Source organism: Furipterus horrens, unplaced genomic scaffold (genome assembly GCF_987537825.1).
Source record: "Furipterus horrens unplaced genomic scaffold, mFurHor1.1.pri manual_scaffold_1, whole genome shotgun sequence".
In the NCBI taxonomy this organism is placed as follows: domain Eukaryota; kingdom Metazoa; phylum Chordata; class Mammalia; order Chiroptera; family Furipteridae; genus Furipterus; species Furipterus horrens.
The window spans coordinates 82733528-82749067 of NW_028327171.1; the positions used below are offsets into that span (position 1 = coordinate 82733528).

General features: G+C 39.6%; 1 pseudogene; it reads right to left on the reverse strand.

The window, feature by feature from the left end:
- Positions 1-3080: 3080 nt before the first annotated feature.
- Positions 3081-15540, reverse strand: part of LOC150021376 (actin-related protein 3-like) — an 89746-nt pseudogene continuing 77286 nt past the window's right edge.

Genomic DNA, 15540 nt, shown 5'->3' on the forward strand with positions numbered 1-15540 from the left:
CCTATTGTTTGTTGGTGCTTCTTAGAATGATCTGCACTTCCTGGGTCTCGGGATTAGCACTCTTATAAGAAAGGAGACACCGAGCTTCCTCTCTCTTCCATGTGAGGATATAGGAGAAGGTGACCATCTGTGAGCTGAGATGGAGGGCCCTCACCAAGAACCAAATTTGGCAGCACTCTCATAGACCTCACAGCCCCCAGAACTAGAGATGTAAACATCTGTTGCTTAAGCCACCCACTCTGTGATATTTTGTTATAACAGCTTGAGCTGACTAAGGTCTTGAAAAAGAATGAAGTACAGATACATGCTATATATGATGAACCTTGAAAACATGATGTTAAGTGAAAAAAGCCACACACAAAAGACAAAAAAAGAAGAAGAAAAAAAGCAGTGGCAGAGAGGGAGCAGGTCCATTAAAGCCACTCAAATCAGCTAAGAGAGATTTGATTGGACTTCTGCACTGCTGTTCATTTCTACCATGGGAGAGATTCTAAGAGAGATCAAAACATCTCCTTTAGTAGCAGACAACAGTTAGCACACACAGCACCGCCCTGGGTCTGCTTTACACCTTGCGTCAATGGCACCTGCTTAAACATATGAACCAGAAAGAGCAGAGGCTGAAGCTGGTGTAGCAATACCTGAATGTTGTGAGCTTTGCTTTTTAATTTCTTTTAAAACTGGTCCCACAGTCTTGTTTTTACTTAAAATTTTTAAAAATCAATTCTGTTTTTGGGGGGCTGGTAGCAATGAATAATTAATGAGTAATGACAAGTTTATGAGGCCACTTATTTATTTTTCAAAGTATATTTTATTAATTATATTGTTACAATAGTCACATTTTTCCCTTTGCTCCCCTCTTCCCAGTACCCCCATTCCCTCCAGCAATTCACCCCCCCTTACTTCATGTTCATGGGTCATGCATATAAGTTCTTTGGCTTCACCCTTTCCTGTATTATTCTTAACTTCTGCCTGTGTATTTTGTACCAAACAACTATGCTTATTAATCCCTGCACCATCTCCCCATTTATCCCCCATTCCCCTCCCAGCTGATAACCCTCCAAATGATCCCTACATCTATGATTCTATTCCTATTCTGGTTTGCTTAGTTGGATTTTGTTTTTACTTTTTAGATTCAGTTGATAGTTGTGAGTTTGTTGTCATTTTAATGTTCATAATTTTGATCTTTTTCATAAGTAAGTCCCCTTGACATTTCACATAATAGCCTGGTGATGATGACCTCCTTTAGCTTTACCTTGTCTGGGAAGCACTTTATTTGCCCTTCCATTCTAAATGATAACTTTGCTGGATAGAGTAATCTTGGTTGTAAGTCCTTGCTTTCATCACATTGAATACTGCTTGCCAGTTCCTTCTTGCCTGCAAAGTTCTTTTTGAGAAATCAGCTGAAAGTCTTAGAGTAACCCCTTTGTAGGTAACTCTCTGCTTTTCTCGTGATGCTTTTAAGATTCTTTTTTTATCTTGAACCTTTGGCATTTTAATTATGATGTGTCTTGGCGTGGTCCTTTTTGGGTCTAGCTTGTTTGAGACTCTGTGCCTCCTGGACTTGTATGTCTATTTCCTTTGCCAGATTTGGAGAGATTTCTTTCATTATTTTCTCATATAAGTTTTCAATTTCTTGCTCTTCCTCTTCTCCTCCTGGCACCCATATGGTTCAAATGTTGGCATGTTTAAAGTTGTCCTAGAGGTTCCTAACCCTCTCCTGATTTTTTTTTTTTTAGTTTTTGTTTTCTCATTCTGTACTGGTTTACTGTTTTCTTCTTCCTTGTGTTCCAAATTATTGATTTGAACCCTGATTTCCTTCTCTTCACCATTGCTTTTGTGTGGATTTTCCTTTGTTTCATTTAGCATAGCCTTCACTTCTTTCCTTATGCATTTGCCATACTTAAGCATATCTGTCAAGCCTGTGAGCATCTTTATCACCAGTGTTTTGAACTCTTCATCTCTTAGGTTGGCTATCTCCTCATTTGTAAGGTTGGCTATCTCCTCATTGCTTAGTTCTCCCACAGGAACCTTGATCCATTCCCTTTTTTGGGCCATGCTTCCCTGTCTCCTCATCTTGACAGGCTCCTGTGTTTGTTTGCCTCTGTGTCTTAGGCAGAGCTGTCGCCCCTGTTACGTTGTAAGGGAAGGAGCCTGAGGTATTCATAGTACAGGTCGACCCATTTCACCACATTGTGACGCTGTTTATGGGGGAATGGTCTAAGAGGGAACAATGCTGCTTGCTCAGCACTCGCCCCCTTTCCAGGCACTTCTCCCACTTTGTATGGGACTGGTGCCTCTCTAGCTGTTGCCCTGGCTGTTGTTCCCAGAGTGGGTGGGTTTGCAGACATTCCAGGACCATGGGGGCCCTTTAAACAAGCAGACTCTCTTGTGAGACAGGAAGTTTCTTCCTCCACCCCAACCCCCAGTGATTTGCAAAGTCAAAAGCAATGAAGCTTTATTGTCCCCGGCACTAGAACCATGAGCTGCGCGGTCTGGTCTGGTGCTGGGAGTGCTCCCCAGTTGTCCCTCCCTAGTTTTTAAAATGTGTGACTGTACTTTCTGCCACCCTGCTACTGCTGCTGCCGCTGCCACTGCCGCCGCCGCTGCCGCTGCCACAGTACTGTGCCCTCTCCATCCCAGCTGCGCACCTCCTACCTGTCTGGATGAGTATTTCTTCTTTATATCTTTGTTTGTTGGACTTCCATGCATCCCGAATTTATGGAACTTCTGGTTGTCTTTAGTTTTGAGGTAGTTGTATTCCTTCTTAGTTGTGGAGGGAGACACAGCATGTCTCTCTAGGTCTCCATCTTGGTTGGACGTCCGAGGCCATTTTTGAAAAAAAGTTATTTCTCTTATTGTGGTAACATACACATAGCATAAAATTTACCATTTTAACCATTTTAACATATACAGTCCAGTGAAAAGGTGCATTCACATTGTTGTGTAATGAGGCTATGTTTTGAAATCTATTTTTTACTTGGTCACATTTTCCCTTCAAAATATAAAAGTGACACTCAAAATCTCTGCACATTCAATTAAGTGAGATCAATATTCTTGTAGATAGAATCACAGCAATAAGGTTAATTTTGAATTTATTTATCTACTACTTGTTAGGAAGGTGGTGTGAAGTCTGGATTAGAAAATTCTTGAAGAAAGACTTCAGGATCCGTCATATCCAATGTCAATGGAAAATTCTTTGAAATTTCCTTGAATCAGTATACTGTTCAATCCACGTGGCCCATGTGTGTAATACTTGTTAAATTCTTTTACTAATCTGGGCAGATGTAACCATAGCATGTCTTTACTTTCATAGCTGTTTCTAGGGATTGTTTTAGAGGAATTCCTACTTCTCAGCCTTAGCAGTCACAATGAACTATGTTACAGCCTGCAGTGTGGATTGACATGTGCTTACCACAGCTGCCAATCACATGTTCCTCAGCCACAGGAGGGACTAGTGTGACACAGCCTTCACTATCTGGTACCATACTAGTCACTAGCAATTTTCCTTCTTGTTATGATGCTCAGGATGTCTTTAATGCTAAAACAGCCTGAGTGGCTATGTATGAGCCTGGAGTATTGAAAGGCTCAAACAGTGTTTCAGCAGTATATTCTGTTTTCTTGATTATTTAGTGGAGGTTTAATTAAAAGAAGACAATGACCTTTAGGTATTTTGAAAACACTTGCTCTCTAAACTTTTCCATCAAGTTGGTCTTCAGCAGGACCGTTTAGACGGACTGGCCACTTCATGGTACATGTGGCCTTTTCTATTACTTCATTCCAATAAAGAAGACTAGAACATGGCCACTTCCATCACTCTCTTTTACACTTGATTGCCCACTTTATCTGAGTCATTGATTGTGGTGCATGAAACGATAATAAACTGTGGTCTGTATTGGCATTATGTTCCAATTTTGTAGACTCAGTACCATGACTCACCACACAAGCTCGTAGCTGTCCTGCCCTCTTCCTTTCCTCCTGCTCTTCCTGTTATCACTGTCTGGTCTGCTGGCTTGCCTGAGGTTGATGACAGGGTATGGGGCTATCTAGCCCTCCACATTTGGGTTGCTCTCTCCTCTCATATTGCCTTTTCCCAGAAAGCCAAGATGACCATAGGTGCCCACACCCCAGTCATACCCAGGCTGGTGCACACCCAGAGTATTCTGCATAATTGTTTTGAATGGAGGTGACAAGGCAGCAGGATAAAATTTTGATTTCTAGGCTATTGTTTGCCTCATTGCTTATTTAAAAGAAACATAGAAGTCAAGCCTAGCCTGGTTACAATATTATCCTTAATTTTGAAAAGAATTTAATATAGGTAGATGAGAAATAAAGTATGGAAAGAGTCAAATGGAGGCAGTGCATAGGCTAAAGTCACCGAGGAAAATAAAAGGGATGGGGATGGTGAGATCATGAATGATACACCATAAGTGTGGTCACAAAATCAGATGTTTAGGTTGAATATACTAGTAGAAGGGGACATATCTAGAGGAAGGCTGGGAATGGTACACGTGCAGAGGTTACTGCAGTAAGTGTGTTTTAACTAATTAGCTTTCTGAGCAATGCTCTCAAACCAAGACACACATCTGAAAGACCCATGTGGTTACACCAATAGCTCTCTGGGTCTTACCTGGGGCCTTTTAAAACAAACTCTCCATGGGTGGCATTTTTATCTTTAAAAAACTTTACAGGAGATAGGTTGAGGAAGAAATATTTGAGCTAGCAGAATCATTTTATAATGTTCCAGAAACTAATTTGTTTCCCTATCTAAAGAGCAAGGAGTTGATCTGAAGGATTAATAGTCTCACTTACAGATAGGGCAGGAATTGCTCTTCTCCCCTGGGTAGTCAGATGGTGAACTCAAGCATGAGGTTGCTAAGCCTGTTTAAGAACATGCAAATCAAAGAAACCTTGTGATGAAATGGGGCAAGAGAAAGGCTTTGAAGACACTGAGCAGATCACAGTCAACTGGTGGGTCCTGGGCATTGGTCTGTTGCAGGGCAGTTCCTCAGTGGGTAGGATGGCTCTCCAGAGCAGGGAAATGGGTACTGGGGCAATGACAGCACAGTTAAATACAGAGTAAGACTGAATAGAAGAGGCCAAAACAGGCTTAGGAGGTGGATCATATCTGACATTGTGGCTGGAGATGCAACCTTTGTTATCTTGTTTCAATCCTAAGAAAGAGGGATTGGCGACCAAAATAGAACCACAGCTTGGAATTATGTGTTTGTACTGAGTTGTAGGTACATATGGGATAACTGCTTTATAAAGTTGGATATGAATGTATCCAACATATTTTATTTTAATTATATTAAACTTATAGTGAACTAAAAGCTTCATGAAAGCAGAGACTTTGTTTTGCTTGCTTCTATAGCCCCACTATTGACAAGAGTGACTGGCACATAGAAGATGCTTGTAGAAGCTCAATAAATGTTGAATGAATCATTGTTCCAAAGATGAAATAAAGAACACCAGAAACACCCAAACCCAGATGAAGCCTACCACCAACCACATAAGGACTACACATCATTGTCCCCTCAACAGGGGCACATAAAAAATTGATGTTGAAGTTTCGTCTTAAGTTAGTTGTTTATTTTATTTATTCCTCTGTTGTTTCTTGGTAAAAATTAGTGTCTTAATTCTTCTTCACAGTTAATATAAATTCTCATATCCTTCATTCATATAAAGTGTAAAAAATGTCAAGTTTTTTATGGTATGGTTCTCCTAAGGGTATTTACATTTTCTAAGTTGAAAAGATGATGGCTTAGCATGGCATTTGAATTATCATTTTCATAATGAGGAAAGATTTCTTTTTCAATAATACTTTTGAATTCTTCAGTAAGAATTTCTTTGGAAAGTTTGAGAAATGGTTTGCAAAGTGATTTGACATACATTAGAACTCTGGACAGAGTAATGAAACTCAGCAGAGAGTAGAAGCTACTATGGGCTTACAACAAGAATAGAATCTACCTTTGTCCTTTCTCTTATTTTCCACAGAAGTGGCAAAGAACAATTCCTTTTTCTCCCTGACTGTGAAGGATATGTTGCATGTATTGGCAATTCTTCCCCTAGCTCATAAGAGAGCCATGCTAATGGTGATCAGGATCTCTTAGCATTCTTAGCGTTTGATTTGATTCTGGGGAGAATAAACCAGGTACCACTCCACAATCAAACTGCAAGCAATAGCATGTGGCATGTTTGTCTCACTGAAGGTGGGCAAAGTCAGCCTCATAAATTCCAAATAGTTCACAGACCACCCACCCAGAGAACTCCAGTGGGGCACACACATAGGAAACCACCACCAGGAGACAGGCACTCAAAATTCAGTGAGTCATAGTCACCAGCTGCTGACATGCTTTGGCAAAGGCATCAGTTATCATTTCCAATTTGGGGGGTTTGCTTTGTGTCCAGAGCCCACATCAAGCGCATTGCTGTAATTAAGCAGATTGTCCGCCACAGTAAGTTTCATGGAAATATTTTCTTACACTTCTCTGATGCATATAAAAGAGGTGAAAATTCTGTTTTGCTTTCTTCATAGCCTGAAATGTAAAGATTATAAAGGACAGATAATGATAACATACCAGTTCTTAAAAACATATTTTGTAGCTTAAACCAAATCATTATCTTACAATGAATGAATGATCTACTATTATGAGTTTCTGAAAAGTCTATATAACCAGACTTATGTCTTCTATCGTTTTTAGTTTGAAGTTGTGACAATTTACTCCCTATTTTCCTTTCAAGTGGGGAAATTGGTGGAAATACTTTGTAAGCAGTGACATGCCATTCATGCTTAAACTGCCATGACTTCCAAGGTTTTGGAAATTGCATTTGGTGCTATTTAAAGCAAAGATATTTAGTGCTTATTGGTTATGTTTCTGGTTGTATTTCACCCAGAAGGAATCTCTTGTCCAGGGCATACATCTATAAAAAGCATACTGTTTTCTGTGCTTGCACTGCTGCATGCTTTGGAGAAAGGGCCCTGTAACTACCAGCAGAAGCTAGAGCTAAATCTGTGATTCAAGTAATGTCAAAGACACTTCTGCTTAGATAACTTAGGGGCTCTATATATTCATGAGGGAGATGCAATCTTTGATTCCATTCCTGTAGCTCCCTGGTGCCATTGTTAGTCTCAGAATTTTAGGTGGTGATGGTAGTGTCCAGACCCACCAGCACCACCACACAACTTTAAGAACAGAGTTAAGACACCAGGGCCTAGGCATCTCCCTGCAACTGCTGTTTTGCCCACATTTGTAAAGGAATTGCTTCAGTAGGAGAAGCAGGGCTGGGAAAACCCTGTCCCAAGGGTGAGTGATGGTGCAAGGGGCAAATCTGCATGGTAGTTAGGTTGTCGTGACTGCTGCTGCCACCACCAGTCTTGGGACTTTGGCAGTTTTTTCCAGGTTTTCCTCTTGCATTTGTAAGAGACCTGGACCTCTGACCCAGGTCAGTTCTCAAGAGGTGGGACAGGTTGAGGCCAAACCAAGGATTTGGGGCAGAGAGCAATTTACATTTTTGTTAAAGGCTAGGTTGACTTGGGATGCAAAGAAATGTCTGAATTCTTCAGTCCAAACCAATTGGTGGAAAGCAAAAGCTCTTCCATGAAAGGCTGGTGACAGAGAACAGGGAAGATGGAGTAAGAGAAGCAGAGCCTGAAGAGCCCTTCTGAGGCAATGGTGCTTTGGTCTGTTTAATTCCTCATGGCCTGAAATGTGACTGACGGGGAAGAAATTTTCCTCCTACTTTAGGTTCTTGATGCCTTACCTCTGAATCATTGGATCTGAGAACTTGTTGTGCAATATAAGGAATTAAGAGACCCGTCCAAAGAGAGTTTGTTCTTTCCTCCTTACCATCACCAGGCAACATTCTGATGCACTTATTTGATGAATATTTTTTAAGTATATTTTATTGATTATATTGTTACAATAGTTCCAATTTTTTCCCCTTTGCTCCCCTCCACGCAGCACTCCCCCCAACAACCCCCCCGTCCCCAGTCGATGCCCATGGGTTGTACATACAAGATTTCCTGCCTCACCCTTTTAAATATTATTCTTCTTTTTTTAAATAAATAAATAAATAAATTATTATTTTAACAATAAAAAATAACAATCTCTCCCTCTCAGACTTAAGACCGTTCATAATCTTATAAAGGACAATGGACGAAGGTCTCGAGCTCCTCTAGCTGCTTCAAGCTGGACATGGTTATCGTCCTACATACCCCTGGGTTCAGAAATCCCTAATAAGAGTGGGGGTGTGGAGGGGACGGTGGCCTTCCCACATGGGGAAGGATCGTGCAGACTTCAGGTCAGCTGGCTGTCCCCGGACAATGGCGTGCTTGATTTAACAGGCTGGCATCCTTGTTGTATTCTGGAGGCAACAGATTTGGCAACAGGGTTAAAGGACATCATTCAATCCATAACCACTAGATGACAAAAGACAGGTGTTAATTTTTCAATGTCCCACATTAGGGAAAAGAAGGGCTTCTTTGGAGGAAGGTGTGCCAGGTACATCTCACCTGTCCAAAACCCTTTTGCCTATTATACTTAGTTTTGACTGAGGGAAATATTTTAGGTTTCCCCCCTCTCAGGCCTCTGGGCTCTTTCTGTCCAAGCCTTTAGGACAGAAAAGAGAAACCAGTTTTAAAGTGAAGCCCACAGACCACCCCATTCTTCACCAACCCAGCCACTTAGTTCAGTCAAACCATTGAGTCTCAGGAGGCAGCGATGCAGACAGGATTAAGTGAGGCCTATATATACAGATAATCACTCAGGCAATGAGATCGTAGGCTTATGCCCTTTGAAAACAGAAAACACATGTTAATTTATGTAACATAACCCACATACAAGTCTCTAAATCTGTAGGACTGTCTTATTGGAAAGACATTCAGTTGCAAGGCACTTGACATTCTTCTTGCCTGTAAGTTAAACATCCTTGATAATGCCACAGACATAGTATACCTTTCAAATGAAAACAAATTTTAAATGAAAAGAAACCTTAAAGATGGTTAGCTGCACTACTTTACAGTCCACCACTGAGCATTGTGATTTTCCTTGAATCCCGATTTTTCTCCCTAGGATTACCCTCCTTGTCATTAAAGGGACTGCATTAAGTTCATTTTTAATTTATCCTATTCATTTGCATAAACACAAGAAGAGCACAAGTGCAGAAAATGATCACTTATGATCTTTAGTTCCGCTTTGCTGGAACTTATGCAAGGAACATTTAGGGTGACCTTCAGTCTGCAAACCAATACAAAGCTCCCTTGTGTGTTATTAGTTGTTTCTCTCTTGCTGCTTTTAGGATTCTCTCTTTGTCTTTGAATGTTGGCATTTTAATTATGATGTGTCTTGAAGTGGGCCTGTTGGGGTTCGTCTTCATTGGGACCCTCTGTGCTTCCTGGACTTGCGTGACTCTTTCCTCATGTTAGGGAAGTTTTCTGTCATTAGTTTTTCAAAGAGGTTTTCTATCCCTTGCTCTTCTTCTGCTTCTGGAATTCCTATGATACGGATATTATTACGTTTCATGTTGTCCTGCAGCTGTCTTAGAGCCCCTTCAGTCTTGTTTAGTCTTTTTAATTTTGTTGCACTGTCTGGGAGTTTTTGTCTAAGTTGCCCTCAGCTCGCTGATTCAATCTTCTGCTTCCTCTAGCCTGCTTTTAATTCCTTCTACTGTGTTCTTCAATTCAGAGATCGTATTCTTCATTTCCTCCTGGCTCTTATTGATAGCTTCCATGTCCTTTTTCATGCTGGTGTAATTCTCAGTAAGTTCCTTGTAGTTTTTCTGGAGTTCCTTGTAGTTTCCGCTGAGCTCATTGAGCTTCTCCATAATCCATGTTTTGAATTCCATAACTGATAGTTTGCTCCCCTCTCTTTCATTTAGCACTCTCTCTGGGGATTCTACTTTTCCTTTCGATGGGCGGTTGTTTCTCTGTCTCCCCATTTTTGTGACTCCTATTGTTTGTTGGTGCTTCTTAGAATGATCTGCACTTCCTGGATCTGCCCCTGGTGGCGTCAGATCCTGTACCAGTCTGGCCCTAGGCAGCCTGTTGGAGACTTCCAGGGATCTACTGCCTTTGTCTGGCTTCTTAGTTGTTAATCTATTCAATCTGTGATTAGCCGTCAGGCTTAAGGACCGTGGGTGTGGCAGCTTAATTCCTGTAGGCAGGGCCTTTGCTTCCCCTCAGGCTGACGCCACTTGGCCGGGAATGGTCTGCCTGCAGTGTGGGGATGAGTCAGCACTGGGACCCGGCCGGCCGCTTCCCCAGCTCTCCCCTCAAAGCCACCACACCAAACTCTCCCCAAGTGTCTCCAGTCCTCTCTGCCTTTCCTCCGCTTGTGCCCAGGGTAAGTGGGGGCAGAATATTTTCATATGTGATCCGCTTAAGAGCTCTTTTTCTCCAGCTGTTTCTCTCTGGCTAGCAAGAAACCCTGTGGCTTTTTGCTTTTCTCAGCTGGATACTATTTTACTTTCCACTCTGTTGCTGTAGGCTGGGGAGCCCGGCTGGGGGTTTAGACCCTGCCCTTCTCAGGGGGAACCCCCAGCTGCTGAGCTGTTTCTCAGTCCCTTCAGCTGCCACCCGTGTGAGCCCAGCCAGCCCTTCCGCGTATCCGCACTCCCTACCGGTCAGGTTGTGATGTAGCGGCCTTTTCTGTCTCTCCATGGTTATAAGACTTCTCTCCAGCTGGTGTTCGGTTGGTTATTCCAGATGATTTCTCCAAAATTACATTGTAAATCCAGACTAGTTCTAGGAGGAAGTTAGTGTAGCTTCCATTTACTCCTCCGCCATCTTGTTTCTCAGATTTAACTCTTTAAAGGTAACAGTTTATAAGTTGAATTTTGGGAAGAACTAATTAGCATTCGATGGTTAAATATATAAAATGAAACAGGAAAGAAAAAACAAAAAAGACAATCACATTACTTTATTCCATGGAATAACAACTGGGATACTCATTTACTGTCTTTTTCAGGCTAATGAAATTTATTCTAGTACAGCTTTTCAAATACCACTATGATGCCAAGAATTTATTTACTTTTTTGGTAGAAATCAAATGACTTGCTTTATAGAATCTGTGGATTATTTTACCATTTAGGGATAGAGCTATAGTCTCAGGAGCTGTAGAAATTCAAGTACATCACATTCAAACCACTTCTTGGGTTGTGTTACTGAAAACATATAATTTAAAAGACATCTTCATTTTGTTGTTCACTAAAATCAATGCACAATTATTCAGAAAGTGATAGTCGGATGACAGTTTATCTGTTTTTTTTCATGGTTTGGAGTGTTCATATTTTGCCCAATGTATCACTGGTTGTTAAAAAGTCCCTATGTTCCTTTCTCACCTCTTCATTTTTGCCTAAAAGACTGTTGGGGTAAAGAGGATAATGTGCCAGGCCAACAGCTGGCATCATATCAATGAGCCCATCCAAGGTTTGATGGAGAATAGGATTAAAATACTAGATAAATGTTAAAGGGCTGTCGTTGGGGGTGAGAGAAAAAGTCATATATTAAATTTCATGAATAAAGATACTTGGAACTTTTGCCAGATGAATCTGATGAGTGAAGATCTGGATTTTATTACTTTTGTTTGGGTCTTTATGATTATGTGTACAGATGTTCCCACTGAAAGCATAAATTATGCTGTCATCTTTATATCATTGATTTCAGCTATGCTTTTTTATGTGTTTTCAGTAATTAAAACAATAACAATAATAGTGAAAAACTAACATTAATTTTAGTTTTTATTTAAAACTAGTGTTTATTGAGTGTGATTACTCTGGTCAATAATTATGTTTTACATATATAAATTAAGTAACATACTATTTACAGTAGTGGGGAAAACAAAGGTAGGTATTATTATTATTGCCTTTGAAGAGGTGAGGAAACTGAAGCACAGATAGGCTTAGTCATTCTCCCAGGGTTATACAACTAGAGGTATAAGTCAGGATGCTAGTAAACAAAATAAATTTTCTGCATGATTTTTTTGGAATGAAGGTGGTGAGACACCATCTACATTGTCAAGTGGTGACCTTAGCTCCTTCTGTTCTTACTCAGTCTCTTGACTCAAAATGCAGGTGAGTCATAGGTAGGCTGTCTGTGGCTACTGGTATGTGGATGGATAATTCTCATCCATGCAGCTCTGGTCAGTGCGCTAGTGATAAAGCATGTGGTCACCATGACTCAGTTCTAGCCCATCTTTCAGCTTTTATTTGGAAAAATCCCAGGAGAATAAAACAAAGATTTTGAAGAAAAATTGTGAAAAGAATGGAATGGTTTTGTCATTAACCTTTTTGCTTAGAAATTATTATTATTATTTTTTTGGTCCAATCGATAGCTATTGGGTAGACTCTTATGTATACCAGTGGTATAAATAAATGTAGAATTTGTCAAATTAAAAATAATGACCTGTCATTTTAATAGATTATCACTCCCCATTGCCAATTCTTTTTCCCCCTCTAGTTTGACCCTTTTGAGTTCAATTAAGCAAAATGCTATTGATCAAGGTTCAATATAAGCCAAGGTCTGTGTAATGAGGGATGAGGTACAGTCCCTATCCTCAGGTGCACACGACTGTGCTGTAGTTCAGCTTTTGATGGGGATGTAGTAGATATAAAAATGAAGTAGTCTGGTACATAGGTGCAGAAGAGGTTATTTTTGACTTGAGATTGGAGGGATCAAAGCTTCCGGGAGAGGGCAAAATTTGGAAACATTGAAATGAAGAAGAAAGATATTCAAGGTAGAGAAAACAGGATAAGCAAAGGTGGAAAATTGTAGTGCATGTTTAGGCTGTGGTGGGGGTGAAATTAGAGATGAGAAGGAGGAGGAGCAGGAAAATTATATGGGAGATTGAGATACAAGATGTTGAACCAAAATTATGGAGACCTTGTCTATTATGTAGGGTTTAGATTTTGTTCTGTGGGCAGCAAAGTCCATTGCAGGACAGAGGTGAGCAAGGAATGGACTTTAGGAATCTAATTAAATCAACCCTCAAGACAAGATTGTAAGAGAGTGTAACTGTGTGAAGGATGGTTTATAGAAGGTAAAGAACAGAGGTAGAGGTTATTTGGGAGGCTTTTAAGGTAGTTCAGATTAGAGAGAACCTGAGATCAGAAGTACAATGGGAATGGAAAAGAAGGCCCAGACTGAATGTGTGTCTGCACTGGGGGGAGAGGGTAAAGGAAGGAGAGTGGTTAATGGTCTGGCCTCTGAGTCTCCCAGTTCTGGTGAATGAGACTACCCCATGCAATTGATTGAAATACAAGGAACATGAACTAACTTGTTTTGCCTTTTTGTTTGTTTTTGCAGTGGTTGGTTATAGGGGTTATAAGAAATAGAATATTTCTTAAAATAATCTGATAATATGTTTTTCAGCTTTTTATACAATATTTTTGAAGGAGTAAAGTAGAAAGCAATCTATAAAACTAGCAAAACTAGTAGAATATAAAATAGATGAAAGATTTTATAGGATGTATTTGTTTTTCTTATGAAGGTAAAAAAATTAACAAATACAACTGTATAATAAGTATAATAAATCCCACTGTGGTGAGGTTATAAAGTTTGAACTCCCTTATCTCATTGGATCACCTAAAGGTTTCGCAAATTTAACTTTGACTGTAAAAATAGTTTGGGCCTGTTTTAGTAAAGTGACTTTATGACATTTTCTTGACACTTCTATTTCTGTCCTGTCTAAACAAATAGAGACATGCACATTTAAAATGAGTTTTCCTTCACTCACCAAATTTTTTTTTGGTATCAAAGGAAGAATTCTGGCAAAGTCCTTTATGATCTCTATGTTGAACATTACTTTTAGTCTAAACAAGTTAAAAACTCAACTTTCCAGTAACAGAATTTGGCCAAAAATCTCATTACAGATTTTTTTGGGGAAGTGATTGCTGGTGAGTAAGAAGGAGAAAAGTAAAGTAGTAGCTGAAGACAGGACAATACCACACTCTCTAAATTTATGTTTCTTTTTTTGCTTATATGAATTACAGAATCATTGAAGAAAGGGAAAGCAAGAGAATATTATTGAGACAGTAGATAATTTCTACCTCATTATCATATAACCAAACTTGACATATAATTATATAAAAACTTGTACTAGAAACTCCTAAATATTTAATCTCTCTCTGATAGGTTATCTCCAGTTTGTTGGCACAGACTAGTTACCTTTCAGTCAGGTAGGCAACTCAGATGCCTAAATTCTTAGTCTCTTAAACTCTCCTCTCAGGATGTTCAGCTTGACATATTCTAGTTCCTGCTTAAATTTAGTTATATTTGAATATTTCATAACTACCAAGTCACATATATACATTTTTCTTACCCAAGGAATTTAGTAGTTAAGGCGCACTGACTGTTTGTAAGCTTAAATGGTTTCATTGTTGGAGGACATAGACTGATTGTTTAAGCTAATCAGTAAAACCTCTTTTGCACAACACAAGCAAAATGTCTGACAGTTTTCAATTAGTATTAATATCATTAATTTATTTTAAAAATTATAAATGTTGTATTCTGATTAAGAACATATGTTAGGAAATGTGTACAACCAGCAATTTCTGGATTTAGATCTCTTTTGTCTAAGAGAGTGATTTCTAAAGCATTAGGAAAGAACTCTTATAGGGCAGTTATGGTATCTGGTGTCCAAAAAGGTTCTCCCCTACATCCCACTCCCTTTTCATGCCTGTATCAGTTTCTTATTGTTGCTGTAACATATTACCACAGATTTTGTGGCTTAAACAACACAAATACATTATCTTACAGTTCTGTAGGTCATAAATCCAACATGGTTCTCATTGGGCTAAAATCAGTAAGTCAGCAGTACCATGTTCATTCTGGAGGCTCTGGGAAGAATCCATTTTTGTGCATTTTCCAGCTTCTAGAAACTACCCACATTCCTTGGCTCATGGTTCCCTTCCTTTATTTTCAAGCTAGCAATGACAGGTCAATTCCACGCATGCTGCCATTTCTGTCTCTCTCGAGCTGAGAATGATTTTCCATTTTGAAGTATTCATATTATTAGATTAGCCACACCTGGACAATACAGGATAGTGTCCCCATCTCAAGGTCCATATCCTTAATCACATCTGCAAAGTCCCTTTTACTATGTAATGTAATGTATATTGAAATTCAGAAATGTCACTAGATAGATTTTATTTCAATACGTCTTCTGATTACCAGTGTGTTCTTTCACTCTGAACACTGGAGTTTTTTGTTAGGTTAGAAAAAATCTATTTCATTTTTATCATTTTCTTTAAATTGTTTCTCCTTCATCTACCCAGTCCTCCACAAAATCCCTAAAATGTGGTCCCTTGGGACCCTGTTATAAATGGGAATTAAAAAAAGCTTTTTAAGTATATGTTATTGATTATGTTGTTACAGTATTGCAATTTTTGCTCCTTTGCTCCCCTCTGCCCAGTACCCTGCTTCCCTCCAACAATAACACCCCCTTTAGTTCATGTCCATGGGTTGTGCATATTTCTTTGGCTTCACCCTTTCTTATATTATTTATAACTTTCCCCTCTCTATTTTGTACCAACCAGCTGATAACC